Source organism: Aegilops tauschii, chromosome 2 (assembly GCF_002575655.3).
Source record: "Aegilops tauschii subsp. strangulata cultivar AL8/78 chromosome 2, Aet v6.0, whole genome shotgun sequence".
Lineage (NCBI taxonomy): Eukaryota > Viridiplantae > Streptophyta > Magnoliopsida > Poales > Poaceae > Aegilops > Aegilops tauschii.
The window spans coordinates 144,586,359-144,605,679 of NC_053036.3; the positions used below are offsets into that span (position 1 = coordinate 144,586,359).

General features: G+C 46.5%; 1 pseudogene; it reads left to right on the forward strand.

The window, feature by feature from the left end:
- The first annotated feature begins 9,289 nt into the window (after positions 1-9,289).
- LOC109784092 (eukaryotic peptide chain release factor subunit 1-3-like) lies at positions 9,290-14,187 on the forward strand (annotated as a pseudogene).
- The last annotated feature ends 5,134 nt before the right edge of the window (positions 14,188-19,321 follow it).

Here is a 19,321-nt window from a genome sequence, read left to right on the forward strand (position 1 = left end):
TTAGAACCCCTCAAGGACACCGACAACTGAATCGAGTCCGCACTGCGATTCAACAACTCTTAGTAATCTTCTTTACTTGCGAGTTTGTACTCGATCACGTCATTCCTAGCCTGATTGGCTATATCATTATCGTGCTAAATTTTAACTGTGCTACCGGGTCCTTCTTCCCGGAGCACAAATTGCGACGGTGAGCTAATCTTACAATCGATCTTCCTCATCATATCGTTTGTCCTTGAACAGCAAGCTTGATTTCGAGTTTGTGCCGTACCCATGGTTCCAATAACTTTTTGTTCCACCATTCCGTTGACTTGATGTCATCGCCGATCAGTTACATCTTCTCGAAACCTCTCGACAAATGTGTCGTGATCGTCATCAACATTCCGAGGTCTTCCAAGATATCTATTGAATTCTTGATGAGAAATAGCATCCTTTGCCCTCGATGATTTGGGTTATCATCGGCAACATTATTGCATTCCCTCCAACACAAAACTTGTTCCTGTTTTATGTTGTACCTTGAGTTCCTTGCTATCCAACTTATGTTATGTTCTACCGCAGAGTATTACCATCTTTGATGTCAAGAATGTTGTGAGGATTGCTCCACCTCTTAAGAATTCTTGCTATAATGATACTTCTCACCATCACCATTCTTTCTTGGTCCTCGTGTTGATTCCAACCGGGGTACCCACAAGTGAACGGTGTTGTTTGGATTCTACACAAGCAACCCTATTGCTTTGAAGTTAATGATCGATAATTCATTCTTAGTCTATCGGTTGCTGAACCACCATTCTAACATTGATCTTGCTACCTAACCCCATATTTCGGGTGCACCTTTCAACCAATGTTTAATTGTGTATGTTTTCCTCGAGCATACCTCATTATGTCATCTGATCTGACAAATGTTATCTCCTTATTCACATAGTTGTGGAAATCCATCCTTATGGAAATCTCGAGGAATTGTCGCTGAGTCCATCAGCCACCTTCTCGTCCTCTCCTTGGTTAAATAATGAACTCTTGTTTTGGAACTCGCTTCCATAGTTCATTTCCAAGAATCTTACATTATCATCTCGTCAATGTGTGTTACACCTTTCTTCTCAGGCATCCTGAATCTGAGTTATCCTAACAAAGATCAGATCTGAATCTCGGTCAGCTATGATGGTTGGAGCATATTTTCTAGAGTTATAACATTGGTCTTTATATGACCCGGTAAGGTGATGTCATGCCTAGCACACTAGACCGGAGGACCTATTGTTATAGTTCTTCCTTTCAGCAAGGTTATCCATTCTTCCATGAGAAAATTGTAAGACTTATTCTACAAGTTTTTCTGATGGATCCTTCCTGTATCCAAAGTCTCGTCTTTGCTTGAAGACCATGTCAATGCTATCTCGAAGCGTGTCTGTGGTACTCCGATTTTCAATAAGAACATTTGAAGCCCAATGCTAAATGTTTCTTGCTCAATTATCCGAACACCGTTGTTTGGGTAATGACATGAAATTCCTCTCCCCTTACCTAAATGGTTTTCTACATTATATCCTGTCACGGATATCATGCCCTGCTTGTCCTTGGGAAGGATATACCCTTGAAATATGTGTTTAAACACATTTTCCTTTCCATTGTTCTTTTAATCTGATAATCATATTTTCCTTTCCATTGTTTGGTTTAACCTTTCTGGTGATCTATATGATCTAAGCAGTAGTATTCTCCTGCTTATGTAAACACCTCGGTGTACAATTCTGTCAGTAAGACCCTGTTACTATTGTCGATGATATTCCGGTAACCACCGATGGACGAGAACTTTGCCTATTGGTCCGCCTCGTTTCAACGAGCAGGAAAATGGTTCTCTTCGTCCCTCGCCCTTGGTACCGACGATGTTGCTGACATATAACTGGCAGGCTACCCTCTGACATGTCTTGCTATCATGACCGTGTAAGATGCCAACGGCCTTCCTACTTTTAACCACATGGTGGACCCATAACCCACAGTTCCACAGGATCGAAACCTGACTCTCTTGTACACCCCCTGTTCCCAAGGTTATTCCTCACGCTTGGCTTCGTATGTAATTCACGTGCCAGCTTTCGTGAGATCATCAATTTTGGTATCAGACACAATGCTTATTCCCGATTGCTCTGAACCCCATTCACACTCTCGGTTGGGCGTTAAATGATTACCCATCCGCTTAAAACTTCTCACGCATTCTTTTATCTCTCTCGGTGATTTTCCCGAGTTTCAAGTCGAGAGTTACTTTTCGCCACGTTCCCTAATGATTATCTACCGGATAAGCAACCATGCAGAATTTATACCCATCCTTTATTCCTCTATAAGTACGATGGAGTTCCCAAAGGAAGGACGACAACTTCCTCATGATGCATTGATGCAGAGAAATGAAGACATCAACACTATGGATCAACCTATTCAAGAAGGGCAACCAAGACCGAGAAGACACGTTAGAATTTCGTAACCAGAACTTCCCCCTACTCCCCTCTTAAATCTCGGGACGAGATTTCTTGTAGTGGAGGAGAATTGTGACGCCCGGGTAATTAAGCTACAGTGAACCTCCGCTAATGATGCCACGTCACCTCGGTTACTGTTGATAAACCCGCGTAGTTCGAAACCCAGTTCAAAATTCAAATTTAAAATAAAGGCAAACAATAAAAGTTTTCAAATATTAAAACTAAATGTTCGGGTGGATTCAAATAAATCATGGATAATTATGATGGAGAAAACCACACTTATATAAAATCTTTAAATACTCTAAAATGAATAAAACAGTAGTCAAAACAATTATTGAAATGCCTTTTATAATTAATAAAATGTTAAACTATTCTATTTAGGTGTTAAACTTTTTATCGCAGTGGGTTTAGTGGTAGTACTAAGTTAGGGATCATTCTTATACTTTATCAAACTAAAATAAAATGAGGAACAAGATAAAACAGAAAAGATATAAGATAAATAAAAAGGAAAAATAAAAACAGAAAACAAATAAAAAGAAAAGAGCCGCCCGGGCAAAACGGCCCAGCTGGCCGACCAGGCCGGCCCACGCGGCCCCTTCACCCCTTGGCCTATAGGCCACCCCACCCCGACCGAAACCCTAACCTGCCCACTCCCCATGTTCCCCACTTTCCCCCCCACTCCCCCGATCCAATCGGGGTGATGCCTCCCCGACGCCCCGCGCCCCCCCGTCGCCTCGTCACCGACCCCGAAGCCGACGGAGGAGGTCGCTGCCCCCGCGCCAGGACGCCGCCGCCGCCCGGAGCGCTCCCCCGCCGGCCTGCTCCTCCTCTCCGTCCCCGTCGTCCTCGTCCTTCTCCCCAAGTCGCTCCCCGCGCCCCACTGCCCCTGACCCTGCGCTCCCGCGGTGAGGCCTCGTCCTCCCCCTTCCTTGCCTCTGCTCGAGGTCGACCGCGCGCACGCACACCACAGCGTCGGCCCCGCCGTCGCCCCACCCGGCGGCTTCGACCGCGCCTCCGCCCACCGACGCAGCGCACCCGTAGCCGTTCACCGCGCCCCGACCTCTTCTCCCTCCTCGCGGCGCCGTCCACCGCTGGCCCGCGCCCTACCTTGCCCTCACACGCGCGCCCTCGCACGGCCACAGCCGCACCCACATCGCCGAGCCCATGTGGCGGAGGTCGCGCTCCGGGCCGCACTTGCCACCCCCTGCCCTGCCCTCTCCTTCCCTCGCGCACGCTCGCGCCCGCGACCGCGCACCCCTGCTTGACGGCGGCCCTCGCGCACTGCCCACTGGCCGGCGCCGGCCTTCGCCAAGCCGCTCGCCCGCGGCGACCGCATTCCCCGCCGGCGCGCCCTCCACGGCTAGGGCCCCGGCGTCCCCCACCGGCGACTGCCCGCCTCGCCACGGCCTCCCCCGTCACCGGCAACCCCCCCCCCCCCCCCGCACTGGGCGGGTTGCGCCCCTTCGCCCATCCCTGGCCGGCGCCGTGCCCCGCCGTGGCCGCCAGCGCCCACGCCCGCGTGCCCCTGGGCGTGCGCCCGAACGGGCGCGCCCGTAACCCGTCGCCCGCGCCCTGTATGGCCTCTGGGCCAGTGACAAACGGGGCCCACGCCCTGAGAACGAAAATTTAAAAAAGAAAAAAATAAAAATAAAAGTAAAACAAATAATAAAAATAAATTTAATTAATTAATTGATTAATTAATGAAATTAATTAAGTTAATTAATCTTGTTTAAATTAATCTAATTAATTAGTTAATTTAATTAAACAGTAATTAATTAGCTAAACCCGAATTAAACTAAGGAGTGTATGACATGCGGGACCCGCACGTCAGTTTGACCCAGTCAACGCCCTGTCGACTGCTGACGTCATGCCGACGTCATGATGACGTCAGCATGCACTGTTCTGGATAATGTTGTATTAAATTAATTAAATAAATGCTAAAATTAATTTAAAATCTTTTAAAATGCATATAAAATAAACCGTAGCTCGGATGAAAAAACTTTGTACATGAAAGTTGCTCAGAACGACGAGACGAATCCGAATAAGTAGTACGTTTGTCAGCCACACGTTCCTAGCATAGCGAACATGGAACTTTCCCCCTTCGGTCCGTCTATCCGAAAACGCGAAACATCGGGAATACTTTCCCGGATGTTCCCCCCTTCGCCGGTACCACCTACTGCCGCGTTAGGGCACACCTAGCACCGCTCATTGTCATGTCACGCATCGTCATGCTTATGTTTGCATTGTATTTACTGTTTCTTCCCCCTCTTCTCTCCGGTAGACTACGAGACTGACGCTGCTGCTGCCTCGACCGACTACGCTGTTGACGACCCCTCCTGCCAGAGTAATCAGGCAAGCCCCCCCCTTGATCACCAGATATCGCCTACTCTACTCTCTACTGCTTGCACTAGAGTAGTGTAGCATGTTACTGCTTTCGGTTAATCATATTCTGTTGCATAGCCTGTCATTGTTGCTACAGTTGTTTCCCTTACCTGCTACCCTACTTCTTAGTATAGGATGCTAGTTTTCCATCAGTGGCCCTACATTCTTGTCCGTCTGCTGTGCTATACTATCGGGCCGTGATCACCTGGGCGGTGATCACGGGTATATACTTATATACTATATACATGACACATGTGGTGACTAAAGTCGGGTCGGCTCGTTGAGTACCCGCAAGTGCTACTGATGAGGGGGCTGAAAGGACAGGTGGCTCCATCCCGGTAGAGGTGGGCCTGGGTTCCCGACGGCCCCCGACTGTTACTTTGTGGCGGAGCGACAGGGCAGGTTGAGACTACCTAGGAGAGAGATGGGCCTGGCCCTGGTCGGCGTTCGCGGATACTTAACACGCTTAACGAGTTCTTGGTATTTGATCTGAGTCTGGCCATTTGGTCTATACGCATTAACCAACTACGCGGGAACAGTTATGGGCACTCGACGTCGTGGTATTAGTCGAAGCTCTTTTTGACGTCAGCGACTGAGTGGCGCGCGCCGCATTGGACCGTAAGCTCGCGCTCGTATTAAGGGGGCTAGGTCTGCTTCCGGCCGCGTACGCAACGTGCAGGTGTGCAATGGGCGATGGGCCCAGACCCCTGCGCGCACAGGGTTTAGACCGGCGTGCTGACCTCTCTGTTGAGCCTAGGTGGGGCTGCGACGTGTTGATCTTCCGAGGCCGGGCATGACCCAGGAAAGTGTGTCCGGCCAAAGGGGATCGAGCGTGTTGGGTTATGTGGTGCACCCCTGCAGGGAAGTTTATCTATTCAAATAGTCGTGTCCCTCGGTAAAAGGACGACCCGGAGTTGTACCTTGACCTTATGACAACTAGAACTGGATACTTAATAAAAACACCCTTCCAAGTGCCAGAGACAACCCGGTGATCGCTCTCTAACAGGGCGACGAGGAGGGTATCGCCGGGTAGGATTATGCTATGCGATGCTACTTGGTGAACTTACCATCTACTCTCTTCTACATGCTACAAGATGGAGGTGGCCAGAAGCGTAGTCTTCGACAGGACTAGCTATCCCCCCTTATTCTGGCATTCTGCAGTTCAGTCCACCGATATGGTCCTTTACACATATACCCATGCATATGTAGTGTATCTCCTTGCTTGCGAGTACTTTGGATGAGTACTCACGGTTGCTTTTCTCCCTCTTTCCCCCTTTCTATACCTGGTTGTCGCAACCAGATGCTGGAGTCCAGGAGCTAGAGATCCCGAGGATGATTCTACATGGAGTTCGGCTTCGAGGAGTAGTTAGGAGGTCCCAGGCAGGAGGCCTTGCCTTTTCGATCGTTGCTACTTTTGTGCTAGCCTTCTTAAGGCAAACTTGTTTAACTTATGTCTGTACTCAGATATTGTTGCTTCCGCTGACTCGTCTATGATCGAGCAATTGTATTCGAGCCCTCGAGGCCCCTGGCTTGTATTATGATGCTTGTATGACTTATTTATGTTGTAGAGTTGTGTTGTGATATCTTCCCGTGAGTCCCTGATCTTGATCATACACATTTGCGTGCATGATTAGTGTACGGTTAAATCGGGGGCGTCACAGAGGTGGCTTTGGCGGCATGGGAGGTGCTTTTGGCGCAACATGATGGGTGGCTTGGGAGGTGGCTTTGGCGGCAACATGAGTAGCGTTGGAGGTGGATATGGCGGTAACATCAGACGCAATGAAGATGGTTCCGGTGGTGCTCACGGCAACGAGAGTTCACTGCTTGTTGAGAACGTCGACAAAGACGGTGGTGGAGATGATGATCGTACCACCGTTCAAAACACCGGTTGTGTTGATGACCCGCATGAGTAATATTCATGTGCATTTCAATTTCTAGGGCGAAAAACTTTGATTGAGACGATGCTCTTTTGATAGACGAATTTGATATTATGATGGTGATGTACTTTTGATTGAAACTATGATGATGATGCACTTTATCTCTCAAATTTTAGTTGCCATTTCAATGCAAAACCGCGGCTGAACAGTGGCTGGCAGCAGCCGCGCGGCCGTTTTCATATTTTTACATCTTTATTTTGGACCATCTATTGGAGTTGCAAATTTGGACCATCTGTTGGAGTTGAGTTTTTTTCGGAGCTCCAAAACGCATTTTTTGGCGATCCAAAATTTTCATCTCCGGTTTTGGACCGCCAAATTTTAAACCATCTATTGGAGATGCTCTTACCACGACAACTATGTGTCGCATATACTGATTTCTAACAGGAATCACCTACGAGCGACAAGTAGCTGGCCGGCACATCAGCTGTGTCGCTCGACGGCTTCGCTCGCGCCGCATCTGATCACTGTGCTCAATTGATCAGTCTGTTTTTTTTTCATGTTGTCCTTTTACGGGTTTCTTTGTTTTTTCGTCGGTTTTGTAAGATTCCCCCCCCCCCCCCCCCCCCCCCTCATTATGTGTTCGGGTTTCCTTGTTTTTGCAACGATATACATCATTTTTTATTTCTTCTTCTTTATACTTTGTTCTTTTTTGTTTCCTTCTTTGTTTTTTAGATTTTTTGTTTCGTCGTATTTCTTTTTGATTCACTGTCGTTTTTTTGTTTTTGTTTTTGCAACACATGTCTACTTTGTCATGCACATTTTACATTTTTCGTATATTATGTAAAAGAATTGTATAATCATTTAACATTTTCAAATACATATATAGTATTTTCATCAAAACAAGTTTTGAATATATTTTTCTAGTACGTGGTAAACAGTTTCTCAGTACATGTGAAACATTTTTTGAATGACAAAAACTTTGTTTTATGGTTCAAACAGTTTTGGAAAATTTATTTTTTTCGAAAATGTTACAAATACATTTTTGAAATATGTGAATATTTTTATATGTGACATACATTTTTTAAATATACAAAACATGTTTCGAACTACAAAAATATTTATTCACATTGTGTAAACAATTTTTAAATGTCACGTATTATTTTTTGAAATGTGACATTATTTAATTGTAACAAACATTTTTCATACACAAAATTAACATTTTTGGTACACATGATTAACATTTATGTATTTTTTAGTATATACCAGATTTGTTTATAAATGTGTAATATGTTTCAAATACAAGATTAACATTTTGAAAATACAAGATGAATATTTTTCTCATATATTATTAACTTTTTAAAAAAATTATGTAAAGTGTTTTTGTAATATTTATATGTATATATTTAGAATGTTTTGAAATATAATTTTTTAATAAAAAGAAAAAAAATGTGAAGAAAAGCGTGGCGTGGCTTACGGTTACTGGGCTGACCCAGTTCATGTTCGCTGCAAGCGAGCCGTGCCTTGGCGTCACAATAAGCGGCACGTAGCCGAGAGCAACTAACTGCGGGGTACCACTTTTGGGAGGCGCGCTCTCTCAGCCACCGCCACATGTCGTGTGCGGGGGCGCTCCCTCAGGTTTTCTTTTAAAATTTTCTATACGTGTTTTCGGGCTTTAGTTGAGTTTTTTTTGGATTTTTGGCTTTCGTCCCGTTTTCCTAAGATTTTGGACCAGAGAAATGTCGATTGTTTTTGCACGAAAAAAGTACTTTTTTTGCTTGAGGCATAGTTGTGCATGTCAGAAAGAGAAAAAGCACGTTTTTTTGCTTCCACGAGAGGCAGAGATTCGATTCTCGTGGAGGCACATGTTTGTTTCCGCGAGAGGCATAGTTGTGTCTCTCGAAAAGAAAGAACGTGTTTTTCTTTCTTTTTCGGGAGGCATAAATTTGCTTGTTGTGGAGCAGTTTTGATTTCACGAGAGACGAAAAGGGAAAACACGTATTTTTTTTGTATTCGTGAGAGGTACGCATTCGCTTTTCATAAAGGCACGGATTTGCTTTCGCGAGAGGTATAAAAGTGCTTTTCGTGAAGATACAGATTTACTTTCGCGATAGGCAATAAAATTTCTCGGGCTCGTTTTTTTCCTTTATGTTTTTTCTGGGAAAAATAGTTCGTCGAAACTTATTAATGTTGGATCTAGTTTTGAATATCTCAACGCGAGGAATCAAATGGTGCTAATGCTCTGGCATTTGGTTGCACGGTTAAGAGATAAAATGTTTGAATAAATGAAACTATAAAACAAAACTCTCAAATTACGATAGTGAGGCATTTTTTTTGAGACAATGACGAGTGGGGCACATGCAGTGCGGAGACATGACCTTAGATGTCTTAGGCCCGTGAGACGAGAAGTTAACCAGCCACTGGCCCAGCAGGTTTAGAATCCAGGCTGACAAGAAACGGGCCTCCCAGGATGGGCTGGACGGCCCATCTGACCGCGAGCTGGCTGGCTGCGGCGGGCCATGCCGAGCTCTCTCACCAGGTGGTATAATAACACAGTGGAAACTATTATCGCTCTATATTCCCAAGCAGCCGACAGCCAGAGGAGAGGATTCCCCACCCAGCCAAGCCACCCGCGTGAAGTCGGCACTCCCCTCCCCTCCCCTCCCTCCGTCCCAACCCCTTCTCCCAGGTAACGAACCCTAACCCGATCTCTCTAGATTTGGTGCTGAATCCATAGTTCTCGTGGTGCGACGTGTTTGGTCCGATTTGCGTCCTGTTATTCGTTGATTTCCGGGGGGGTTTCGTCTACCGATGCTTCTGTAGCCCACGCGGTGATTGTGCTGTCTTGCGATTTTCGGGATCTGTGCGAGGCGAGCGCGCTGGCGGGATGTTTCCTCTGCGATTTTCTGGGGTTTTCATCCGCGAGTTCTTCGGTGCAAGGCGATCGATCCGTGTTCTCTTTTGAGATTGCGTGCTGAGTGCACGGATTGATCCGTTTGGATGTACGGAAGAAGAGTTAGGATATTGGGGCAGAGTACTAAACGTTTATTTCGATTCCACTTATCCGGTGGGTCTTCCTGTTAGTGCCCACAATGTTAATTAGTGTGCAATTTTACTAACGAGTAGGACCTGCTCATCTTGCTTTTTGGTGCATCCAAATTGTTTGTGTTTCTTTTTGTATGCATGCCAACTTATAATGCTTCAGCTTTCTAAAACTTCATAGTTTGTTGTTGCAATAGCTTGGGTGAGGATTCCCTGGAGCTATCTTGAACTCTACCAGTGGATTTCAGCACATCAAGACCATTGCTTACCTTATATGGAATCCATCCGAGTTCTCCCCAATCCACACACGTCCGTCTTTCGTGCCCACGGAGGATCTGCTCTTATCCTCGTCTCCACACCTTACTGACCGAGCTCCTCACTCCAGGATTCACTCTTGGTTGCACAGTTACACTGCAAGTTAAATTGTGACTCGTTATCCACTGTTTGATTAGAAAGAAACGCAAGGGTTCTCCTTGTTCCCGAGTCCTTGTCCTAATCTGCATATGAAGAGAAAGAGAGTTCTAGAATAAACATGAAGAAAACCATGACATCTACTAATGGACGCCGATAACTGCCACACGCGTGGCACAATGGACACCCGACCACACGAGTCGTGTGGTCGTACCCAGGAAACAGCCCACACGACTTTGTGTGGGCGAATATTAGAACTGACCACACGTACGGGCGCAGCTACTTCGTGCCACATGCCGAACCAACAACAACTACTCACCCTCACTCCGCACGTGTGGCACGAAGCAATTCCGCCATGACATTTTTTGATGGCAACTTTAGTTACCCTGGGATGGCAACTTTAGTTACCCTGGGATAGCAACTTTAGTGTAAAGCATGGCAACTTCTCTGTTTTTTTTGGGTTTTCGTTCGGGTTAACTATAGTTGCCATGTCTAAATAACAGTAATTGCCATGTGTGATCAAACCATAGTTGCCGTGTGTGATTAACTAGTTGCCACGTGTGGTCAAACCATGTTGCCATGTATGATCAAACATAGTTGCCATGTGTGATTAACTAGTTGCCACATATGCACACCAGTAGTTGCCGTCTATCACCGTGTGAGCGTCGTGTGGGCGAAGAGCAGTTTCGCCCACACGTTCGGGCGAGCGTCCTGTGTGCCGTTCGAGCGAGGAGCGCCCACACGTGTGGCACTAACTGATAACATACACACGACGTTGGGTGCTCACGTGGCTCTCCACCCAGATGGCAACTGCTTCAAAATTCGTGCAAATGGATCGAACTGCATCGAGTGCGTGTGGGCGTGTTGATAAGTGCCACACGTGTTGGCGTTATCATTTAGGCTATTGGGTTGTAACGTTTTTGACGTCCTTAACTCTACCTGAGGCAACTCTCGAGTTTGTATACCTTAATAGCTCTAACCTAATTAATACTTTCTTAAAGATGATTGTGGATTGAACCGAGGGTTTATGTGCTAGGAAGATTGTCAAGTCATATTGTCTACTTGTGGAATATCATAACTTATAATTTAAAGGAATATTCTATGGTAAGCTGACCTAAGCTTCATTCTATAGAGTGCAAGTATTAAGTAGGTCAACGGATTTGCAATGACCTTAAGTCTTTCTATATGCCATATTACTTGAGCAGATCTATGATTTGCATTATAAACCACTAGGTCATAAAATATAAGCTTGCAGTCCATGTGTTAAGTCTTTCCGTACACTGTGTTGTCTAACACATGACTGCTACTGTTTAGATTTGTTAACTGTTGTGTTCTGCAGCAATTTTTTCTAGATTATCCTAGGATTGCTCTTCATTTATTTCATACTTGTAGTTGTATGTTCTACCTTGGTATCATCATAGTTTCATTACTGGAGGACTTTTCAGATCTCAACCGTGTTTGGTTCTGTATGTTCTTCAGTTATTATGGGGAATTATCTAGCTGGTTGAACTTTCTTCCCAAATATAGAAGGAATTCAGTTATCATATGCTTTGCTGAACTCTGTGCATCCGTCCAATAACTTTAGTATATATGCTTAATTGTTATATATGTTGGCTGCATAATCTTTTCAAGTATCTGAAAATGGAACTCTCAACTCTGTTCACACACATATTAGTATGTCACAGTTCACAATTGGTACCGAAAACAGTATTATTATGCTTTTCAAATTTGTTGTGGGAAATTGTTTTCTCTCACTTTGCTGCTTCGTTCACTTCATGCTATGTCTCAATTATGCTGGTTCCAGTAAATTAGTTTTGCTTCATTCCCTGTGTGCTGTATTTATGATGTTTCCTGTAAATTAGTTTTGCTGACTACTATCTTTGATCAATGTAATGTAAGTAAGTGTTTGTGACTGTCGTTTCTTATTTATACTATAATTTGGACCTTGCTGGCAAAGTTGGGGTATTGAAAACTCAACTTGGGCTAGCAATAAAATATAAATATCTACAACATCTGCACTGAATATTTTACGAACTCTCTTATTTCATTTAGTTGAACAATTGTTTCTATTGGGGAACTGGGCCCATGGAAGTTTTTTTTCCCAGGTCCCTCATATTTCTGTTGGTGTGTCTTTTTGGCTGTCTACAGGTGAACTAGTCTCAGCCGGGCTCTATCAAGATGTCTGAGAGCCAGGAAACTGATAGGAACATTGAAATCTGGAAGATTAAAAAGCTAATCAAGGCACTGGAGTCTGCTAGAGGCAATGGCACAAGCATGATCTCCCTTATTATGCCTCCACATGATCAGGTTTCTCGAGTGGCGAAGATGTTAGGCGACGAGTATGGTACTGCTTCAAACATCAAGAGTAGAGTCAATCGTCAATCAGTTTTGGGTGCCATCACCTCAGCTCAACAGAGGCTGAAGCTTTACAACAGAGTTCCTCCCAATGGTTTGGTTCTCTACACTGGAACCATTGTTACTGATGATGGAAAGGAAAAGAAAGTTACTATTGATTTTGAGCCATTCAAGCCTATAAATGTCTCACTTTACCTTTGTGATAACAAGTTCCACACTGAGGCTTTAAATGAGTTGTTGGAATCTGATGACAAGTTTGGCTTCATTGTTATGGATGGTAATGGTACACTTTTTGGCACACTAAGTGGAAATACACGTGAGGTGCTTCACAAATTTACTGTTGATCTCCCAAAGAAGCATGGTAAAGGAGGGCATTCGGCTCTACGTTTTGCTCGTCTTCGGATGGAAAAACGTCATAACTATGTCCGAAAAACTGCTGAGCTTGCTACTCAGTTTTTTTATCAATCCAGCTACAAGTCAGCCTAACGTTTCTGGACTGATTCTTGCTGGTTCTGCTGATTTCAAGACAGAGCTGAGCCAATCTGATATGTTTGACCAGAGACTTCAAGCCAAGATACTTAATGTGGTTGATGTTTCTTATGGCGGTGAGAATGGTTTCAACCAAGCTGTTGAGTTGTCAGCTGAGATTCTAGCAAATGTGAAGTTCATATAGGAGAAGAAGTTAATTGGCAAGTACTTTGAAGAGATCAGTCAAGATACTGGGAAATATGTCTTTGGTGTTGATGACACTCTAAAGGCTCTTGAGATGGGTGCTGTTGAGACTCTGATAGTATGGGAGAATCTTGATATCAACAGATATTCGCTGAAGCACAGTGTCTCTGGGGAAGTCATTGTCAAACATTTGAACAAGGAGCAGGAAGCGGATCAGAGCAATTTCCGCGATAGTGAGACCAATGCCGAGTTGGAAGTTCAGGAAAAAATATCTTTGTTGGAGTGGTTTGCTAATGAATACAAGAAGTTCGGCTGCGCGCTCGAGTTCGTCACTAACAAGTCGCAAGAGGGATCACAATTCTGCAGAGGATTCGGTGGCATTGGTGGTCTGCTGCGCTATCAGCTAGATATGCGGTCTTTTGACGAGGTCTCAGACGATGAAGGTTTGTATGAAGACTCTGATTAGCAATCAGCTAACCAAATGATTGTGCTGGCCCATGGAAGGACGCCACAGCTCGGTTTCGCTCTACTTACGCAAGAACACTTCAAAGGCGGCTGTATGTATGCACGTCTCATCTTGACCATAAAGCTTACATTTTTCTTGTTTCGCAATATATTTGGTTGGTCTGACTGTTCCTCCCCTTGGTTTCAGATCCAGGGATTGATGGGCATGGGCCAGCCTCGAACTATGCCGAAGGAGTTCATGACGAGATGATTGAGATACCATCATCATCATGGAAGTAACATGTCAAGACGTTAACCGGACTAAAAGCTCGTTATGTTTAGTTGTCGCATTGCGCTTCTATATATTCAGTCGTTGTGTAGTGTCGGATGTCTGTTATTATGCATCTAGGGTTCCGAAGTCTAGTGCCTGCTTTTAATATTCAGCGTGGTGAATGAACTCGTATAAATATTGTGTATTACTGTAGTAGTCTCTTACTCCTGCAGTTTTTGCAACGAAGACATTGTTTTGCTATAAATATTCCTCCTGTCTTGCTGTGTGATTTGTCTTGTTGGTGCCGTAAGTGGTCGAGTTTTGATTGCTCGACATTGTTTTGTCTTTGCCCTGCCCTGCACTTCCACCGTGCAGTGGGTAGTTGCATCTTTTCTATACAATATGACCATATTAAACCTGGTTGAATAATTCTATCCCTCTCAAATCCCAACCAACCCTTGGTTGCATTTCAAAAGAAGGTTGAACTTGGATCCACCCAAGGGGTCTGTTGTTGTAATTTTTTGCTGGAAACCATGTTTGATGCGCTGACTAGTTCGATTATAAGTTGCGGTATCCGGTAGAAGCGGCAATTTGATAATACAGGATGAAATCATTTCACAAAATGAACTGTTCCTAGAAAAATTTCACTCGGCTAACCTTTTTGAGTGGCGCCCGACACGAAGGCGCTGCACAGTCTGACTGTCAGGCGTTGCAGGCCTAGCCATCGTCATATCCGGGCTCTTAGGCGCTGCACATTGACTTAGTAATTTTTAGGCAGTTCGGGATGCGACGCTGGCCAGACGTGTAGCGCCTATCAGTCAGGCGTTGCACAGTGTAGTGTGGCGCCTTCGTGTCGGGCGCCACTCAAAAAGGTCAGTTGAGTAAAATTCTTTTAGGGACAGTTTATTCTGTGAAATAATTTCATTCAGAGGTCAAAATTGTCAAATTTGTATGTAGAAGCCCGGTAAAATGAACTGGAGCAAGTCAAAAGTGCGCTTGGACTCTGCTGGTTGTGGTTCTAGTGGGCCGACCCTCCCAAGACTTGGTCCAGCATGGAAACACCTTGTAGTGACGGCGACAAGGATCACTTTCACGACGGTGACTATTGGTGACCGTAAAAAGGCTAAATTCTGGAAATCTTCATGGCTTCATGGTCTCCGACCCAGAGATGTCGCGCCCAAGATATTTGAGATATCTAAAAAGAAGGCGTGCCTGGTCAGCAAGGCCCTGGACAACAACTTCTAGATCAGGCAGATTGATACTAGTAAGGGCCTCACCTTGAGTATCCAGGAGTTCGCTGCACTTTGGGAGATGCTCCATGATGTTACTTTCAACTTGGACAGGAAGGACACAATATCTTGGAAATTCACTTCCAGTGGTAAATATTCGGCGGCCACAACTTATAAGGCACAACTCGCGGGCCAAGTTCTCAGTCCAACCTCTACCACAATTTGGAAGACTTGGGCTCCGCCTAAGTGCACATTATTTGCTTGGTTGATCGTTCAAAACTGAGTGTGGACGGACAATTGTTTGCAGCGACCGGGATGACCAAATTGCGTCCTTTGCCCCATGTGTAAGCAGGTTCAGGAGTCCGCTGCTCATCTCCTATTTCATTGTAGATTCATCGTCCGCGTTTGGAATGAGGTCGTCGCTTGGCTAGGCATGCACGGTCACTCACCGATGACTTGGCGACATGAGGTCTCTGTTCATGATTGGCGGCTAAAAATGATCAACTCGGGTGGCTACATCAAGAAGGCGATTGTCTCCGTGATGATGCTTGTCTCGTGGGAAATTTGAAGGAGTGAAACGCTAGAGTCTTCCGCAACACGGCTACCGCGATTTCCGTGTCGTTGCCAAGATCAAAGAGGAAGCCTATCTTTGGGCGCTGGCTGGAGCCAGGCACCTGAGTACTCTAATGTCGCGAGAGTAGTCCTTTTCTTTTTTTGCCGCTCTACGGCTTATGTCTAAACCTTCTTCTTAATTAATGAAAATGACAAGTCTTTTGCCTAGTTTAAAAAAAAAGTAACGCTGTGACGTCAGGCAGGCTTCCAGTGTCTCAAAACCACGTGTTTACCGTGCTTTTCGCTGAGACTTTCGTTTATTTATGGCTCATGTAGTGCGGGTGGTTCGCGTGGTCCGATATTTTTTGCAGAATTGACAGTGGGAAAGCAGGCGAGCGGATAGAATCTACGTGAGTCTCAGAGCGTCGCACCTCGGATCCTTGAACGCACGTAGGAGAGCTGCAGTTGGTCTCATCGGAAAGCAGCCAGGGAAGGTTTAACACAAGAGGGAAGGTCAAAAGAATGGCCATGATTTGACCAGGTTCTTCCGGATACGAGTGAGCGTCTACAATACAATTTTGCTAGTTCGCTGACGTAACCTAGTCCCATTTTGCTTTCGTGATCAATCAAATGATTAACGATGGAGAACAGAAGCTTTACGTCGGTCCAACATAGACAACAACTACCCCGTACAAGGCAAGGGTAAGGGTCAAAACAGAGCTGCGACCCCTCTCTCCTCCGCCCGCAGTTGACAGTTCCATCGTGCCCGATTTGGCAAACGTAACGAGACACCGGAGAACACCGCCGGGTCGTCAGAAACATGCGTCGGAACGGAACAATACCTTATATATAACCATTCAGCACGACGAGGTGGGGAGAGGAGGAAGGAAGAAGCTTCCCGGATCGCCATCAGTCAAACGCCCACCGGAAAGGGAAAGCGGAGCTGCGGCCGCGACCAGTAATCCCGCCCGCGCTCGCTCGCTCGCCGCCAGCCATCAGACGCACGCGCGCCCGGCCGCTTGGCTCCATAAATAGGCCCCCAGTCTCCCACGTGAAGCACAAGCTAACAACAAGTTCAAAAGAGAATATTCCAGCGCAGGAACAGCAGCCGGAGGAAGAAGAAGAAGAAGAAGAGGGAGCGGGTGGTGGTATTCTGTTTGAGCGATGGAAGGGCTGATCCCGTTCGTGATCGACGCGATCAGGAAGAGCCACGCGAGGGACAGCTACCGCTGCGCCTCCTCGGACGGCAGCTCCCACGGGGGCAGCGGCAGCAGGCGGCACCTCATAGACTACCGGGAGCTGCCGGCCGGAGCGGCCGACGCCGATGCCATCCGCCACCAAGGCCCGTGGTCGGAGTTTATCCAGGCGCCGGCCGACGTGCGTCCTTCCGAGGAGCACGCCCGGCCGGCCGCCGCGGTCGCCGGGTCGGCTTATCGCTGGAAATGAGCACGTACGCTTCATGTCTCAAGGCGCTTTTGCTTAGTTGTTAATTACAGCTATTGGATTGGTTTTGTTCATTGTTTGCCTTAGGCATGTACGCAAAGGGATTTCGTGTGGGGCGTCAAGGGGCGCCTTGACATACATTTGTCATGTGTCATTGCTTTTCAGTGCGTTCAAATATGTGTGTATATATGTTTATCAAATAATAAAATGAAAGAACAACGGATTGGTGATCCAGCGGTCAACCCGTGATGTGCAGGACTGATTTCATAAGCCAGAAAATAGCTTGTGCACCTCGCGCATGCAAGCTCTGCTCCGCTCATCTCTCGCATTTACCGGCGTTGCTGGTCAGAAGTCAAACAAAGTTATCCCGGACACTGCAGGTGCCCGCATGCAGGATCTGCAAAGGCAGAAGAATTCTTGATGCAAGGATCGATCCTTCTTTTCCTGGAGAAACCCTGGTTCGCGTACTGTTGCAGTACCAGAGCTACGCTGGAGGCCGACGTTACTCGGGCTCTGTTTCTTCTACGTGCATGCCCATGCAGCGCCGCAGGCTCAACTGCTCATCGCCGTTTACCCGTCTGCGGCGGCGCAGTACGTACGTAGTGACGTCCGACGAGCAGGTCGCTGTTCGGCTTTCGCTCCCGCTGAAACGGCCATCAATTTCGGCTTCAATGCCGCGTCTCGTACGCCGTGCAATCTTCGATCGTCGGAAGATATATAGCAGAGACAGAGTCGATTCCCGTTGGAAGCACTGCATGGTAAGGCTATATGGTCAGTGAAATGCTCGTTTCAGACCGATAGGAAGAACCGCAGATTTTTTGTCCAGAAGGACCCCTGGCGAACAGAATTGTCAAAAAGGACCACTCAGCGAAAACTTTGATAAAAGGGACCTCCTCGACCGTGGCGGCAGGCGCGGCAGACGACATGTGTCACCTGCCGCCACGCCTGCAGGCGGCGAGCCGGCTAAAACGTGAATCACACAGTGCGCCGAGCCGGGACGGAACGGGCGAGGCTAGGTGGGCCCTGCCGCCACCGTGGGAGGCGGCCTCCGTTGCCGCTGTCGCTCGCAGGCTGATAGGCCGTGCTGCTCGCGGGCCCAGCCCGTGGGCCACGCCGCCACCGCAGAAGGCGGCGTCCCTGTTGCTGCACGCGCGACAACGACGCAGACAGCGCTGATTCCCGTGCCGACGACACTGATTTTCACGGGCGGGAATCTGTGCATTTTTGACCGCTTGCGCCGACACTCAGCGGTGCTGGTTGGTTTTGCTTTAGCAGACGCGACCGCATCAGTCACTCACCTATGCTTTTGCTTTAGAGGATGCGACCGCATCAATCAGTCAGCACTGTTTTGGATCACGCGTATTTCCTGCCTAAAATTTCGTCTGTTCATGCCTATTTTGTCGCCATCATTTGTCGTCTGAGCCTATAAAAAGAGACACCGAGGCTCTCGTCATCCTCGTCCAGCCATCCTTGAAATCGTCACTACGCAAAGTATGTAACACATTTTTTCAGTCGGTATGAGTTTGCCTTGCTCGGATCAAAGCATTAGGCCGAGGAAAATGAAGAATGCAAGTTTGCCTCCGGGGGTGGCAGTCCTGCGGTGTTGGTGTGGCGATCTTTGCAAGGTGAATGAGGTGACGGATTTTTTAGATTGATTGGGCATGAAGTTTTTCATGTGTGCCAATTATGAGGAAAATCCACCCGTATAGAGTTTTAGAATAAATTAGTGGCATTTTCTTTTCCTCCACTAATTATCGAACATCAACAACTACAAAATGAAATTAAGATAGAACATAATGCCGTACAATAAGAGAGTACAAACTAATAATGCAAGTACATCTCAATTAAACGGTAGAACTAGAATACAGCTTAAAAACTACATGAAGGCATCATCGTCATCCTCCGTCGATGCAGAACTCTTGCCCTTGGAGGATGCAGAACTCTTACCCTTGGACGATGCAGAACTCTTCCCTTTGAGGATGCAGTACTCTTGCCCTTGGACGATGCAGAACTCTTGCCCTTTGACGATGCAGAACCCGGAAGCGGCGGCATGAAGATATCATCTTCGTCCTCGCCGTCCTCAGTCCATAAAAATGGATGCTTTGCTGTAGTCCTTCTGAAAGTTTCACTCTTCGGCTCCACTACCTTCTTCCACCTTGCATGCAACCTAAGAAGTTCTTTACGCACCTCCTCATAGGT